A 16,813-nucleotide genomic window follows, 5' to 3' on the forward strand; every position below is an offset into this window, starting at 1 on the left:
TGTAGTGCCGGTCACGTTTTGGGATTCTTGTGCAGGATCAAATGACGTTGTTTCATGCCAGTAATATTAAAAATTAAGCTCACGATCCGTTTGTGGTAGACTGGAATTGGAAGGGCCCCTTGTACATAGGTCAAGGTGGTACTAAACTCGTGCTGAAGGCTGTGAGGTACACTGGATATCAGTGTCATAAATTATGTTGTCGTCCAAACGGCAACATCTATCCTCGTTCTATGAACTAACATAAGTCAACTTACACTCTGCAGACAAATACGAACGGTAAGATTGGGCGATATTCCAATAAGGTGGTGCACCCTGTCGATGTGACGTTCGTTCTCTACCGATGGCTCCTCTGATTATTTGTGGCCCCCATTGTATTTGACGGGATCGTTTTAATCTACAGCAAATCTAAGCTGCAGAAAAGACCGCTTGTTTTCGAGTTCGTTTCCGCAGAGCGTAGTCTAACAAAGCTGCGCGCATGCAACGATTTATTTGTGAGTTGCGTAGAACAGGTAGTTTGTGGGATCCAAGAGGCCACTTTGAGCTATGTTGATGCTCTGTGGATCTGGACAGACATAGAGGCTCTCGACAGCCCAGCAGGTGACTGCTGAGCTCATGGTCTCCAGAATAATCCCTGAACCTGCTCCGTGCTGAGCAGTGAGCCGACAGTCTGTGCATTAAGCATCTTCACAACACTGGCGTAATTCTATAGCGCGAGATCCGCGGTGGATCGCCTTCATCGTTTTACGTTTATTTTCGGGCAGTTGTTTGCGACTGTGAGACATTATTTGAAGCCTGATGTTTGATGTAACGAGCTGAGATGAGCATCAGAAAGCATGAACTCAGTTTTACTGTAAACGGAAGCGATGGTTCGCTTGAAAAGACCATTTGTCACTTGCCCGTGACCAGTCTCTTTTCACTTTTACACGATTCCTCGCTAAGCTTGACGCTTGCAAAGGATTCCATGTTTGGCGCCTTTCTCCACGTCACATTCCGACATCACTTCTGTTTGAAGAAGCGTGACTGAAACATGGCTCGACTACCTCAGTAGTTGGATGTGTCACTTGTATACGGTTAGATGCCACTTAATCGCCAAACGGCCTGTTAGCAACTCGATTGCACCATTCGGGCAGTTCTGTCAAAATTCTTTTGTTCTGTCAAAATTCTGTTTTGTCACCACATCACAGATATCTTGTCATTCGGAGCTCCGTAAAACGACTTATGTCGGGATTTAAAGGACAACAGGCATTTTCATTAAACCGATTTTATGTTCGTGCGCGGGTTATTCTGACCTCTTTGTATTTCTGTCAACCGGCACGCCTCTGGCTATTCCTCCCATCCTCCCGATGTACTCCCGTCTTCTCGACTGGTCCTCCCATCTTTCCGGCTGGTCCTCTCGTCCCCCCGTCTTCCGGGATAGTCCTCCCGTCCTCCCCCAGTCTTCCCGTCTTCCCGACTGGTCCTCCCGTCCTCCCGTCTTCCGGGATGGTCCTCCCGTGCTCCCGGCTTGTCCTCGCGGCCATCGGGACCGTTCGTCTCGCTCGGCCGTGCCCACTGGGCTGGAAAATCGCCCGTAAAAGGTGAGGGGTTGTTGACTTCAGATCGGTCACATTTCTGGCCGCGGAATCCTCGTTCGTCCAATTGTGCGCGAAGAGGCTGAAGAGGTCCTTAGCATCAATATCTGTGTCGAACGGAGATTTGCTCCAGTTAAGTTTTGCTACGCGTGAGATAGCGTTGGATATAGTGCAACCAACCCTTTTATTTAAATCGAAAATATGGGGTTGAACATTTTTTATAGTGTAATTTGCCAGGTAACCGTGTCTTAAACTCAAGCTGTGGCCCCAGGTTCGAGGCTCGAGCTCAGCTATTAAGTGAAAGTTGAGCTAAAGCTTAGTCGCGGCTGGTTTTTACATTGATGAGTTGTGAATAAGATATCCTTGTCAGGCAACATTTCAACAGAGCCGCTATCAATTTGGATAAGCTGCCACTCCCACCAAGTTATTTTTAATTTCATTGAATGAACTTTTCGTGTTACGCTGAGATATGTCATGTGATAGCGATTTTCTTTCTTATTTAATCCCTACTTATTTGCTCTTCATTTATGTTGAAATGCGCTTATCCCTGGGAAACTACTAAAATAATTACATACCTGTCATTGCTCTGACTTTTAATGTTTCCTTGGCCCTCGGGAAGTACTAACTTACAGTGCAGTGAAAAGCTGATCCATCACCTCGTCTGATTGTTTCCCCATCTGACTGCTTGTTCTGTTGTTTATCTTCTTTTGTTGCGTCGCCCCGATTTGCCTCCGCAGCAGCCGCTGAAGCCGGTAACTTGGGTCGGCTTCCCGGACGTCACTCCTTGTCGTCCGTTCATGTTTGTCTTTCCTTACACGTGTTTAAAGCCGGACGGTGTATGAGTGGCTCATGAAAGTCACTTCCGAAACAGCTGAGTTAAGTTGACCAGGGTGACGCACCCGAGGAGTGGTTCAGTTATGACGAGCCTCTGGGTTTTGCATTTATTTACGAGCAGTGGCATGTCATTATCTGGTTGACTTTGGTATTTCAATGGATCTTTTCGATTAACTTGAACACTCTATAGCATATTGCGCTGGTGCTTTATAGAATTAAAAAGTAATAGTTAACCGTTTATTTCACGCCGCCTGACTCTCGTTTGTCATCCATCCAGTTCGTCAAAGCCCATTCCGTTTAAATAATGTGTCAGCGTGTCGCCGCCGCGTCGTGCACCCCTCGCCGTCTTCCGCCGCGCCAGGCTACGCGCTTCCCACGGTCATTATGGTAATTAGCCACGTCACGCGTGTGGTGATGGGTTCGGCGTGTGCTGGAGCCGGCAGAACCGTGCACCTTTGGCTGTGGGCTGTGGCTGCGAATTGACTGCGGTAACCGGGAAGTGGGCGGGTGCTTCGACAGGTCGCACCCCCAGGTCAGCCCTCTGGCCCCGGCGCCCTGTCAGCGATGGTGTTACCATGTTGGCTAAGACGGTGTCGGTCTTGTTACAGCCACCTCGCCAGACCTGTGGTTAACACCGTCAGAACTGTTCTGCAATGTCTCTCCCGCGCCGCCAATGCCGTCACCGCGTCACAGTCGCGCTTCCGTGTCGGCCTCGCTGCTCACACAGCCTCAACGCTCCCACCAACGCTACCCGCAGATGGAACGGGCGCCTAATGCAATATGCTTGCTTCATAGACAAACTGAGCCGACAGTTTACGACTGACGTTTGTCAAACTCCGGACCATTCCAATTGTAAGAAGCCGCTGCTCGTAATGTGTGGGATAATCATCATCGTGTGAGGTGTTATCACTCAACGTCTGCAACATGTGACCCCCCCAAGCTGCTTAGGGCAGGGTAATCTCGACGGTGGGCGTTCGGTAGTGTGCATACTTTCAATGTGGCTGTGCGGGGCTGACTGCAGTTCAAAGGTAGAGTGCTTTCGAGAACTGATAGATGGACGTCTATGGCTGCCTTTCGTGATACTCTAAATCGTAGTCAACCTGGCTTATAGCAACTATCAACCTTCTGTCAAGAGAGTGAGAGTGGCAGCTGCAGCTTGCATCTTTTCTTAGACCACCTTGCTCTTGGTGCCATCCAGTCCACATTCACCGGTCTCTAAGGATTTGACAAAAATCGGAGTCTGCCCGCGTCTTCCGGGCCTTCTCGGTGACCCACGCTGCTCCTCGCCGCTTGCGCGCCGCGAACGTCAAAGTTCACTGCGGCGTGAGTGGCGCTCAGGCGACAACCGTGACGCGGCAGAGACACGGTGCGGGTGTCTCCCACATCACTCAGGTGCTAGGTCACCGCTCGGGTCCCGGCTGAGGCCGGCGCCAGTGCCGTTACTCTGCGCCGCTCGTCTCGAGCTTCCGTGACCGGTCAGTCACGCTACAGTGGGTGACACCGCCGAAATGTCATCTGAGATAGTTCCGTTGTTGTGCTGCTTGCGGACCACTCAAATATGTCGGAGATTGCTCTCCTGGATGCTTCAGGGCTCACCCACGGGTCACCGAAGGTCTCGGCCAGCATACGAGCAGTGAAAGATTAGCTTTAGTTATCTGTGGCTGGTAGATAATTGATGAACAAAAGCCCAGTAAACGGAGCAAGCGTCTCTCACAAATGACCCGAGACTCGTGACATGGGGCCACGATTATGGCGAGGGTCAAGACCACCTGGCTAACCGAAACCTCCCCAATTGTCACCCAAATGGGTTTAATTCCTACCCAGAGCGCTTGGCACGCCCGGGAGCGACTACGGCCAGCGCCCCCGGGTCTCGGAGGCAGCTGGGTGGGTGGTTCTGCCGCCGGCTATCATTATTGGGTTGAGATGAGGAGGAGGGAGAAGGGGTCAGATGCTGCCGCCGGGGATACAGCAGCACCTCCTGCTGAGGGTCATCCCAGCCCGTCTGACCCGACCTGACCCCGGTGCGCCGGCCTCTGGCGGCGGGCCGATAGGCGGTGTATCGTGTGACCTCGAGTTTTATGTGCCCTCCGCATGGTACGGCGGAGGCGGGCCTGTTTTGATAGGGCCTGGCTGCTTTGAGCGGTGCGTCAGGTGAATACCTACATCACATCGCTATCGCTTCTTGTGGAGCGAGGGCATCGCACAGTAGGATCACCTCGCCGCGGCTGGCGAAGGCAAGGGTAGCGCTCCAGTCATTAGTTTTCTGGACAGCGTGTCAATGAGAGGAAGTCGGTGGAAATCCGGTGGTCCTGTCGACGCTCGGCCAGTCACGCCGCCAAATGGAGTCTCATTTCCGCCCGTGATGTCTGGATTTATGGCGGTTTCCTCCGGCGAGTCACTGCGAATGCTCCAATCCGGACCCGTTGTCAGTGCAGGCACAGTGTCAATGTGTCAGGTGTCACCGAGGAAATGGCCAAAGACGGTGAGCGGGGAGTGGCCATCATATGCGATATTCGTGTGTCACCAAAGGACAGAGTCGCCGCCGCATGACAGGGGGATCATATGCCACAGCTCGGTGTCTCATAAAACAGGAAAACGTCGCACTACTGCCAACAGTGTGCACGCCCTCCCCATCAAACTGTGCACATTTTGGGATAGCGCGGGGGCGTGGGGCGCACGATGGAAGCTTCCTTTGCCGGATGCCACCACAGCCTATGGTCGTCCGTAGCTTAGTGTGATCTTATCCAGGACCACCCTTGTGCAATCCCACGCAAATTTCGGGCTTAGTTTCACCTCAGCGCCGTTTTCTCTGCTCGCCGCACAGATCCCACCGGAGCCTGCTGTGTTGGGCGCGGCCCACTCCGCACAATCTATATCGAATCGGACATACCTATCGCGCCCATCGCTGCCGTAATATGATACCGGCCAGACACCTCTCCTCAGGTGGACCCGCGGCGCCCGGAGCGCCCGTCGAACCCTCGTGACCCTCCCGACGGGAGGCACACCTGGATTCATTCAGCCCACGAGCGACGCGCCCGCTGCGTCGGCCGGACTCGCCTGGACCTCCCATTATACCCCCGTCCGACAGAGTTTGGCAACACTCTCCGATTTCCTCGATATTAAACGCCCGTATTAGCCACCGTATTAGCCACCCAGTGTCTGTGTCCTTTCACGGTTGGATGACGGCGCGTCGGCCGTCGGCCGCCGGCGCTTTCGTAACGCCCTCCACGAGTCGAGCGGCGCGCCGCTCGCGTCGCCTGTCGCTCGGACACGTCGCTGCCCGGTGGTCGGCAGTGGCGCTCGTCGATTTCAGGGACCGTGACGAGCCATGTAATGCGATATGCACGATCGGAGAGGCTGGCGTAACGTGTGGACGGCTGACTGGACACGACGAGGGGGGGGGGGGGAGGTGTGAGAACCGGCGGCGACACGCCGTGGTCGGCGCTGTGGACGGGGCGGGGCCGACTGTGGGCTGACTGGGAGTGGTAACTGGTCAGTGGTCACTGATCATTGGTAACGTTGCCGGGATGCGGTTAAACTGCGACTAATGAGCGGTTAATCATCGATCCACCACTGATCTGATGTGAACTAAAGTGATGGTGAAGTAATAGTCAACGAGTGGTCAGCGATGTGGACCGATCGGTCATCGCCTCAACTCGAAAATTACCAGCGATCTAGATGGTCAGGGTCGAGCCGGGTTTCGACAGAATTTCGGGGGTACTAGTGGTGGTAATGCTATTCATTGGATGTGTTTTAGTTCGGTAACAGCCGGGGGTTTTAAATATAGGTCTCGGTCTTCAGGGAGGAGAGAAAGAAGCGATAATATCGATAATGACCAAAGGCTCCATGCGGTTTGAGGTGCTCCGAAATCACCCAGAATTAGGTGGATGTTTGTCAGAACATGTTACTTTACACTGCACATTGTTGTAACCATTTTTACATTATTTTGAACAATTGAACGCGATTTATCTTGCTCAAAGAAATGATATTTTTAAGTCCCTTTCATAACATTTTTAGGTGCATGTAAGTAACAGATTAGCGTTATTTCCCGATTTTTTTTTTTTTAGTGAATATTGCCGACGCATCTATAATGACAGAATGTTTAATAAAATGGCCATAATTGCACCTCTTTAAAAAATGACAGCAATGACAAGATAATGAAAGGATGACTAATTGGAGAACCTTGGTATAATTCCATATCACTGAATTTTATCGATTTGTGCTCCATATGTACATGTGGTTAATGCAAAATTGTTGTCACTTGTAACAGCGGCGATTTTATGGAGTCTATTTATCATCCTTTGTCTTGCGCTCCTCCCACGACTGAAGTGCCTATAGCTGTAGGGGAGAGCGGGGCCAGTTGAACCACTTTTTATATATTGACATGCACAGCGAGATCTAGTTGTCATATCGAAAAATGCACAATGCCATGAAAAAATATGCTCTTTTGGCTTTATTTTAAGATATGTAAAATTATGTTTCAAACATATTTTGCTGCCAAACGCATGCTTATAAAACAGCTCTACGCCCGTTTCAAATGACCCCGATGCGAGGGTCAATTGAACCAGCCCATGGGGTCAATTGCACCTATCCTTAACAATGGGATGTTTTCCTCTTTAAGGCCACTTTCTTAAGGAGATATTTTGTCCGGTTTACTTTTCCAAATGCTACATTCAATAGGTCGTTGGAAAGCTAAAAGTGCAAAGTTCCTCATAATAGGTGACATAAAGTACATAGACTATGGTAAAATGGGCGGATGAGAAAAATGAGAAATATCTCAGGCTATAGTGTGCTTCACTGAAAGAAAAAATGACACCAAATGGGGGGTAGGGTGACTCTGCCAAAAAGTCCGCCCCACAGGGGTGTCAAAACAACTCCCTTTTGGAGCATCATAACACTGCAATATGGTGTCCATAAACGCCGTTTCTTGGCGCACGTGGACTCCATATTTCGGAGTTCGGATGCCCAAAAAAAGTTTTTTTGACACCCCTGTGGGGCGGACTTTTTGGCATGTTCCCGTAAATAGAGTCAAGACTCCCTTAGGACTCTTTCTTTTTGGGGTTATATGATGCCCCAAAAGAGACTCTTTTGATACCCCTGTGGGGCGGACTTTTTGGCATATCACTTTACATGGAGTCACGACATAACCGAGAGATACTCCAAATGTTTTTTTTTTCGGAAGTTCCCAGGTGAGACTTCAATGCCTCCATCCGGTTTTAGATTCGACTCCAAGATTGGAGTCAAATCCATATGGCCACGCGTCTGAAAATCTTAGGCTTTATTATTTACAGCATGAGTCTTTCCACATAGTTTTAGCCGCTAAAGCATTATCACACAATCACCTTACATCATACAGAAGTTGTGATGGCCCTGGTTTATACCACAAGCTGCCAAACTCGTAAAAATTATTAAAGAAAGACAAGATTCCTCAAACCTTCATAGAAAGAGCGGAAAGTTTGACCCGAAAAAAGGCTGTGACAGTTAACGACATCTATGAGAAAAGTTAAAACTAGCAGTACCAGCCGATGCCAGCGCCACCTTTATGACATCCGTTTAAGGGAGTCATAGAGGAGTCCGAAACTTTACTTAGGGGGTATACTTTTTCCGTTTAGACGGTTAAACATTCCCGTGATGAGGCGTGACACTTTAGTTAGAAAGGCGTATATTTTCAGCGATGTATTAAGTAGCAGATCTTCAAAAGAATGCCGTATCATCAAAGGTAATTTTCAAAAGGGAGTCGTAGGTCATTGGGGATCATTCAACAGGGAGTCGTATACACCAAAAGGAGACCTTGAAAAGGAATTCATACATTTGAACTAAGGCGTCCTGTATTATTTAAGACGAAACGTACTTTTTTAAAGGGATTCGCACATTTCCAATAGGGAATCGAACATCTTTAAAAGGGAATTGCACATTTTTAAAGAGACTCGCACATGTTCAAAAGGGAGTCGCTCATTTTCAATAGATTCCCACAGTTTCAAAAGAGAGTCACTTATTTTCAAAGGAAAGTCATATATTTTTAAAAGAGAGTCATCTTTCTTTGATCATGAGTCGAACATTTTGACAAGAGAGTAAAACACCGTTTCTGGGAGTCAAATGTGTAAAAGGAGTCTCGACTCCATGTTAAATGAGTGTAGAATGTGGAGTCGAGACACCTCATTTCCAACGTGACTCTCATAAAAAGGTTTCTTACTCTCTTGCCAAAATGCACGACTCCTTTTTTGAGATAGACACTCCCCAACAAAGGCGTCAAGTATCCCTCTTTTGGTGTCGAACACCCTCGCAGAACTCACTGATCCGATTTAAGGGTATCATGACCCTCTCAGGAGGACACCATATTTTGACGTCGTCGGAAACTGACGCCAAAAGATGGGGCGATGACCATACATTTTGGAGTCGGACACCAAAATTTAAGCACTCAGACTCCGAAATATGGAGTCGTCGTGGAGATGGGGTGTCAAAATTTTTATCAGTGTTTCAAGCAAAAGGCTGGAGAAAAAGGGGTCAAAAATTGAGCTCTATTAAACTACTATTTCAGTTTAAAAGCTCATTTCAAAGGTGGGTTATTTCCTTTAATGTTTACAGCCCCTGAACAATAACCATTGCAAAGGTCACCGGGGTCCATTGAAACGGCCTGTGGCCCTGTTTCAACTGACCCTCAGAGAAGCGTTTCAATTGACCCCATCCGCTCCCGCCATCTCGCACGCGCCGTAAAGCACATGTCAAACGAGCTGGAGGGACGGCATCATGCTGAATGAAGGGCCAAATAAGGTGTTATTCCGGAGCCAGGAGTTCTTCTTTCAGCAAACAAAGGTACATGAGATATCACAAAATATTCATAAAAACGATTTCTCCCAAACCCCCCTCAAAAACACAAAAACAAGTGTCAAATCAAAATTACCGTCCGTTCGCCGCCCAAACGCCGTTGACAAATGAAGAGGTCGAGCGCGGATGCGCAGTGGTATCGGCAACGCCATATGTTGCATACTGTTGAAAATAAAGCCATGTTTCATCTGACCCCGTGTTTCAACTGGCCCCGCTCTCCCCTAGTGGAAAGCTGAATCTGATGTGAATTGCACGGTTCCGTGATTCAAACAACTGCGTTATCCATGGATGCACTTAGATTATTATTTTGGGTGCATTATAGACGCGGAAGTCCGTGCGAGCAACACCAGAAATGTGAATGCAGACACTAAGAAATGAAAATATGAACACTCCTAATTCCTATAGTCTCATTGGAGGAGAGAAAATGGCTATATCTTTTTACTGAAAAGATATGGCCATCCTAATAACTTCTAACTGAAGCGATATTCTAATTTATAATCCAGGAAATCAAATTAAAACATTTTGCTAGCACGAAAGCTGGAATCAGATTTCATGAACCAAGATCTCATTAAAAACATCATCCTAGGCCGACATATCCCGCGCCCCGTAGGGCTACCGGCGGACCCTACCACCCGTAGGGGGGGGGGGGGCCGTATCGGCCCCCCCCTAAGATCTCGGAAAGTTACCGGCCGATTTTCAAAATTCAAACGGCGTTCGATAGCCCCACCCGGGAACTACCTTGTGACCAAATTTCATTGACCTAGGTCAAACCGATGACGTCACAGGTCAGGTCAAAGGTCAGATTTTCACCGTTCACAGGCAATTCAAGAAATGTGCTGTGAAAGCGAGTAAATTGGTAATTTATTGAAAACCATCGATGGCACATTGTTCGTCAAACACATACTTTGCTATCTGAGGTCACTGATACCAGGTCAGGTCACAGCGAGGTCAGGTCACCGGGGGTCACAATATGAATGTGTCGTGTGATACATGTTTTATGGTCCATTTTACATGACAAATGCGATTATGTGGGTTAGGCAGCCTTTGGGGCCAGCCTAGGTCACGTTTTTGTGAAGGTCAGGTCAGGGTCAGGTCAAATTAGGTCAAATTTCAAAGTTGATATTTTTGCATAAAATGGGTATCGATTCGATGCAGCTCGTCACGGGGAGTCTAATGGTGGTCTTCGTTTTGCTCTACGAGTTCTAGAATTGCCAAAAATTGAGTTTGAAAATTTGACGTCATCATTTTTGAACAGTTTTTTTCGCTATAACTTGGCCAAAAAACGAGGTATCGATCTGAAATTTGGTATGTAGATAGAAGACGGTAGGCACTATCACATATATTCCGGTTTTTTCGAAACTCAAAAAACTTTTTGGATTTTTTGGCGAATATATCCAAAAAAATGCTTTTTTGATTTTTGGGGGTCAAAACTCAAAAATTTCAAAAATTCGAGATAGCAGTTTTGTAGCCCTGTCAATTCTACACCTTTTATGTCCTGATCATTTTTCTGTATCTTCAAAGCTGTAGTCCTGACAGGTCTTCTCGCGAAGGTCTTTTTTCGGTCGAAAATGACAGAACATGACGTCACTCTGACGTCATTTGTGGCCAACCTATCATAGCCTCTGGAAAAATTTTTGGTCACAATGTGTAAAATTGATGCCCGGAGGGGTGCTGAAAGTTTGGTGGCGATATCTCCAGCCGTTTAGGAGATATCGACCGAAAAGGACAGGGAGGGGCCGTTTCGGCCCTTCCCTACGGGGCGCGGGATATGCTTAAAATGATAATACCACTGGAATATCCCTAATTCATTTCGCAAATTATTATTGACCGGTTACTTAAATTATTTAATTTTTATGTGGTGTTCAGTGCTAGGTATATTCATGATGTCTAACTCGCAATCCTGTCGATTCTATTTATGTAATGCTGGTATGGAACCGAGCCTATTGGAATAAATATGATAGCCCAAAATTACTATTGGACGACCACATTCGCTCGTTCCGATAAAGTTCTTTCATATTTGTGATATAACCCATGTGAGGTGCCGTCAGAGGCGAGACAGCTTTTTTGTCCCCAGTTCCGACCATGAAGTCGCCTAAATCCGCCCAACCTGACCATGAGTTGTCACAAAGCCAAATCAGAACAATAATGGCCGACTTCTCCGGAAATTGAGCCCACTGTCATACCCCTGCCAGATCTGTCTCTACATTTTCAAACAGAACTCACAGTTTTAAAATTGGATATGACTGGACTCCTGGACTCTGGCTGTCTGTTTCATGGGGTTCTTGTAATTTGATTGGTTGACTTCATGCGTTAGCATGGATGGATGGAAATTTTGCTGAGAGCTCTTATGAATGAATTTGAGTTGGTTATATGGATTTGAATTTGAAGATGGTGGCACCAACACGGCCTTGATAAACAGCTGCCAAGTTGTGAAAAACGGGAGAATTCTGCTCTACATGCCGGCAGCTGCAGCTCCCTCGGGATGAGGCCATGGCAGCGGCGCCGGTAGCTGAGACGGAAGGTTGAGATTAGTATCTCCAACTACCTGAGTGCCCCAGAGACAGCCAAGACTCTGGCCATCCGATCCTGCGCCCACCATCTCTATACTGGAGCAGCTGGCTGTCCATGATCCCCCGATACACCCCTGTGGTGGACCTTGAGCTCACGGGCCCGAGTGTGGCTAAGACACATTCCTACATCAACCAGCGTCCTTCGTTGGTCAGTTAGAGGGCCGTGCCGCACTCTGATCCGATTTACCCGCTTTTGACGTATCCCGACCGGTAAAAATTGAGCCGAGAGGCGGCCCGGCGGCGCCAGCGGTGCTGCGTGCGGGGAACGGAGCGGGCCGCACGTGGGGAGGATTAGGTCCGAGCTAGCATGGCGGTGCTCTGTGATGCACGCGGTTGTCGCCGCCAGCCGTGGGGAGATGATCTGAGCTCACCGTGCCTGCATGGGCTGTCTTGAACATCTGACGCCGCTAGTAGTAAAGAGTGCGTCTAAAACACCGATTGTCCTCATATGTCTATGTATGGATGAAACTGACTGCCTACGTGTTATATGCGATCTTGTATTCGATGTATGGTTTTACACAGTTTCGGGATTTTCTGCTTTCTTAGTGTATGACGTTGGAGAAGATATTGCGTACTGCATCTCCGCAAATGATCGCGCAGTTCGCCTTATAAATTCATCAGTGATACCACTGGAGGATTTGTCATTGGTGTTTTCCATAAACATGACTTGGTTCGAACTGCATACGTTAGCTTCGGATAAAAAATGCGATTTCCTTTTACCAAGAACATCTCGAGGGTTTTCTTCCATCGGAGAGTGAACTGCCAAATCTGGAGAGCCGGAATGCTGCACCAAGCTGTTGCGGTTTCTGGTTCCGTTGGTTCCTCGTTTCGCATTGTTTTCTGTTTCTCTGAGAGTTCGCATGCGTCAACTGTTTTCCAGCAGCCGGATTAAGCGTTCCGTAATGACTGTGTCTGGCATGTTGGTTGGTTTGTCTGGCATGTTTTGTACCCGGGTGCGGTGTCAAATTAAGCCGATTATAGCTGTATACAACTAACGGTGAAATGTAGGCTCCGCATGCCTCGCGGTGTGGTCTGTGCTCCCACGAGAGATGAGAGGCTGTTCTCCGGGCTTCATGATTAGTTATTAGCTGCAGACGAGGTTTGATGCTGTGATGGAGCGTCTGTTCGAACCTCCGTTGATACGAAGATGTAGAATGGGTCCTTCTGGACAGCAGCTTGCGTGCAGCGTCAAACATCTTATTACAAAAATATCACTGTTTAATATGCATGCAATGGAGAAGATTCAACTCAAATCTGTAGTTCTTCCAAAATTATCTGACCGCCTAGTTTGAACCATTTCGTATGCATTATACATAGCTAACGTTATACCCACCCGCCTAACTCAACACCATGAGTTGGGCAGGCTCACACCCGACCAATAAACCCGGGGAGGGGGTGGTTTGCTATCCTTTCTCGCTCTACTTTTCCCCCGCATGCCTCAGCCCTTCATCCGTCCCGCTCAACAGCACTGATCACGGGGCTGCAACTCACGAGAGTTCGCACTATCTCTCTCCTAGCAACAGGCACGGAACGGGGCTCGTCCGAAACTCATGGGCGGTATGTGTTGTGCATGCTCGGATCGCACTAAGTCGCTGGCTGTTCTGTGATGAACCGGTATCCAATGTGTAAATAGGGCCGATGTCATGAGATGGTGGCATGCCGATTACGTGATATCACATTCACGTGGATGTGTCTTAGGAGGATTACACGAGTTGCAGGTCAGACTTATGCTCAACTACGCAGTGCTTTGTCGTTAAGAGGATGATATACGTCCTTGTAGAGATGATTCCTTTCTTGATTACTAAAACTATGATGGATAGCATGTTTCTTCGAAAAAAAGGCTAATATTGTAGCGTTTAAACATATAAAAGAAGTCGGGCAGGCACATGCAATTAAAGTCTCTATGTTTCCTTAACTTTTATTTGTTATCGAAATTTGCGAGCGAGCTCATGAAGGGCATCGTTTATGTGTGAAGAAACTGGTGGTAAGACATTACTCTTTTTAGTGATGCGTAATAACACCATCTTCATGGCACATTTGTTATTTAAATAGTCCAATGCTTCATCTTCGTTATGACACCATGCATATATTAACACGGTGCATGATCTATGTGCTGCAGTATGTTTGCAATGAATTTGTTTCGTTATACAGCACTGTTACATATGCATTAGTATTGTCATAATTCGGAACGGTGCGAATAGCCTACGGCTTCTCTGGAATACGTTACCGAAGATAGTTTCTTAGTCCCCTGCCATTCGTTCTTATGTATAGTCAAGTACCAAATAGGTACATACCAAATTCCTCGTGTTGCATCCGGTCTCCACAACGAGGCAGGCATTTTTCCTCGTTGATTTGTCCTTGCATCCTACGTCATACTTGGAAAGAGATGTGTTATTCCGTGAGGCCGCCGCTTCCGTCGTCATGCGAGCATAGGTTTAGGTATAGCACTGCTGCAAGGCCGTCGTTCACGGCTTTTTATTAAAAACAGAAGCACAAAAATAATCAAACTCAAATCCTCGACTCACTAGTAACTCACACAGAATTGTTATTGCCCGTTTTGGGCGACCCCATGTCATCTATTGGCAGTTAACCGAATCCAGAGTGCCTCGGGTCAGCGGCAATTTAACCCAAGCGGACCGTTAAACCCGTCATGTGCCATGAGTCAGTCGCTGCGCTGCAGTCGACCCGCTCTGCTGTCTGTCCTGTCCTCCCCCATCCCCTCCCACATGTCCGCCCACTGACCGCTCGGTCCGAGCCCGCCCGGGTCTCCCACCACGGACCCACGGTCCTCCCACCACGGACCCACGGTCCTCCCATCACAGTCGAGTATCATCCCTCCCATTGTTTCTTTGGTCTTTGTCCCTTCAATTACAGCACGCCTATTCGTCTGTTCCTCTTCAATTGACAGGTGTTCTGATGACGGGTATCCCACAAGTCGCAACCAATCTTTACTGGTGTCGATCGAGCTTCATTTCAACGCACATGGTTACTTACATTCGTGGAATGCACTAATGTTAAAACTTAAAAACCTTAGTGTTGTTAAGCATCAGTTAAGGTTCTATTGATGCTGCTACATCCAAATATCTACTCTCTCTCTCTCTCTCTTTCTCTCTCTCTCTCTCTCTCTCTCTCTCTCTCTCTCTCTCTCTCTCTCTCTCTCTTCTTTTTCTTCTTCACTCTCCTCTCCATTTAATAACCACGTCTGGTTGTCCCCCTCCCCCACCACTATCCTCAAACCACCACCGACCTGGCTCTCCGGGCTACCGCTCGCCACGGCACCTCCACGCTGCCTTCTGAACTCAGTTCGGTGGCCCGGCTAAGCGGAGGCGTCCCTAATCGGTAACCGGCGGTAATGGCTCGCTGATGGACGGGTTCCCAGCCACCGCTGCTGTGCGCAGGGGTGTTATACTTACATTACGAGTGCCTACCTGGGATGGAGGTCTTTGCCGCTCGCGACTTGCGTGGTGGCTATCCACTATCCAGGTATTGATAATGGAGAGTTTGACTATTTTCAATCGTGTACAGCTGTGTGTGTATCCCATGGCTTCCCTTTTATTGTCTCTGCAATTTCTCCTCATCCAGATCTAGTCTCCTGGCTCCCATCTCAGACCCCAGCCCTGGTCCCACCGATGACATGACCGGCGGCAGTCCGGTGACCGGCAATTACGTGTAGCGGGGCGAACTGCGGCCCGACCCGACCACTAATGGCCGGACAATTTTCCGATTAGCCTACCGACGGACAATCGCGGACGGCGAGTCGGAGACTGATAACTAGGCGGGCCGCACCGCGGAAGTCTCCGGACAACCCGACCCACCGGTGACCCGTGTCGACCCATCGGTGACCTCACGATGACCTGGCGATAGGCGGCGATGACCCACGCTGGCCATGGTGACCTGCGCTGACCTGTGATGACTGAGATGACCGCGGGCTAGCCGGCGTTGAGTAGAAGCTTGACCTGGGCTGTTCTGGTCATTCAGAAACATGTAGTGGTGTGGGTTTCCATCATAACTTAATGTCCCACCGTCGTATTGACGCAACGTGGCTACTCTATGATCAGAACCGCCCACCAATCATGGTTCCGTGATGTAAATCCATGCTTGAGTGTCAAACTAAGGGTAATTTTCGTCATACCGCCGCAACATTCCCATCAGTCTACGTTCTTGCGGACGTAAAATTGTGGTCAGCAATATTATTTATGGTTGCCAAAGACGTATTGAGCAGCCATTCGCTACCAAGTATCTATTCCCAGACATTTATTCGCTGCAGGTCACAGGAAGGGACCTTGCCGACCAATGATAGTCGTCATCGTGGCTGGCTGATTCGGCGTAACATTTACCGTCGCTCTACGACGTAAACAGTGCCCTCCTGTCCGCCTCTGCGTCCTTCTGCCAGTCAATCAATGAGCCCTCATCTGGCGCATCATCGCGCGGAGGCGTAACTGGCGCCCGTTTGCGCACCATTCGCCGCACTTTCACTTTCGTGCGGCGCAGAAGCCAACAAGGATCCGCCTGACGCAGAGTTCTTCTGGCTGATCTTGGGCCTTTCATTCGTCACGTTATAATGGTCGGTCAGTTCATTTTCGGTGCATTCGTAATGTATTGGTGAAAGAGACTCTTCTCCACCAATTAATGACAATCCCAGTCGTCATTGGGCGTTGCGCTGCCTTGGGCTGGTTGAAACTGAGTCGAACGGGGGCGGTTAGCGCAACCAGAGGCGGTGCGGCGCTTCAGAGGCGATCCTGGCGCGCTGAAGTGCTCAGAGACGAACACGACGCTCGCCAATGTCAGCCTGTTGACTTTTTGGGCGGTCTGAGCTCAGTGACTCAGCACCGACCGCCGGGGGATTTCGGTGAACTTTTACCGACCGGGTGCATCCCACACGTCCACTCTGATCAAAGCAGAGGCCACGGTGGTCACGTTTTCTCTCTCGACTGCAGGCCTGATTAAGAGTGAGCCCACAGCGCATCCGTTTTGTGCGAGTGAGGCATCCCGCGGCTAGGGGTCAGTCGGGCG

General features: G+C 48.9%; 1 protein-coding gene across 1 annotated transcript in view; it reads left to right on the forward strand.

Moving 5' to 3' along the window:
* LOC122369708 overlaps nt 1-16,813 on the forward strand; it is a 64,685-nt gene that overhangs the window by 19,289 nt on the left and 28,583 nt on the right. The gene's annotated exons all lie outside the window — the stretch shown is intronic.

The sequence above is a fragment of the Amphibalanus amphitrite genome, unplaced genomic scaffold, assembly GCF_019059575.1.
Source record: "Amphibalanus amphitrite isolate SeventyFive unplaced genomic scaffold, NRLGWU_Aamphi_draft 001064F_arrow, whole genome shotgun sequence".
Classification (NCBI taxonomy): Eukaryota; Metazoa; Arthropoda; class Thecostraca; order Balanomorpha; family Balanidae; genus Amphibalanus; species Amphibalanus amphitrite.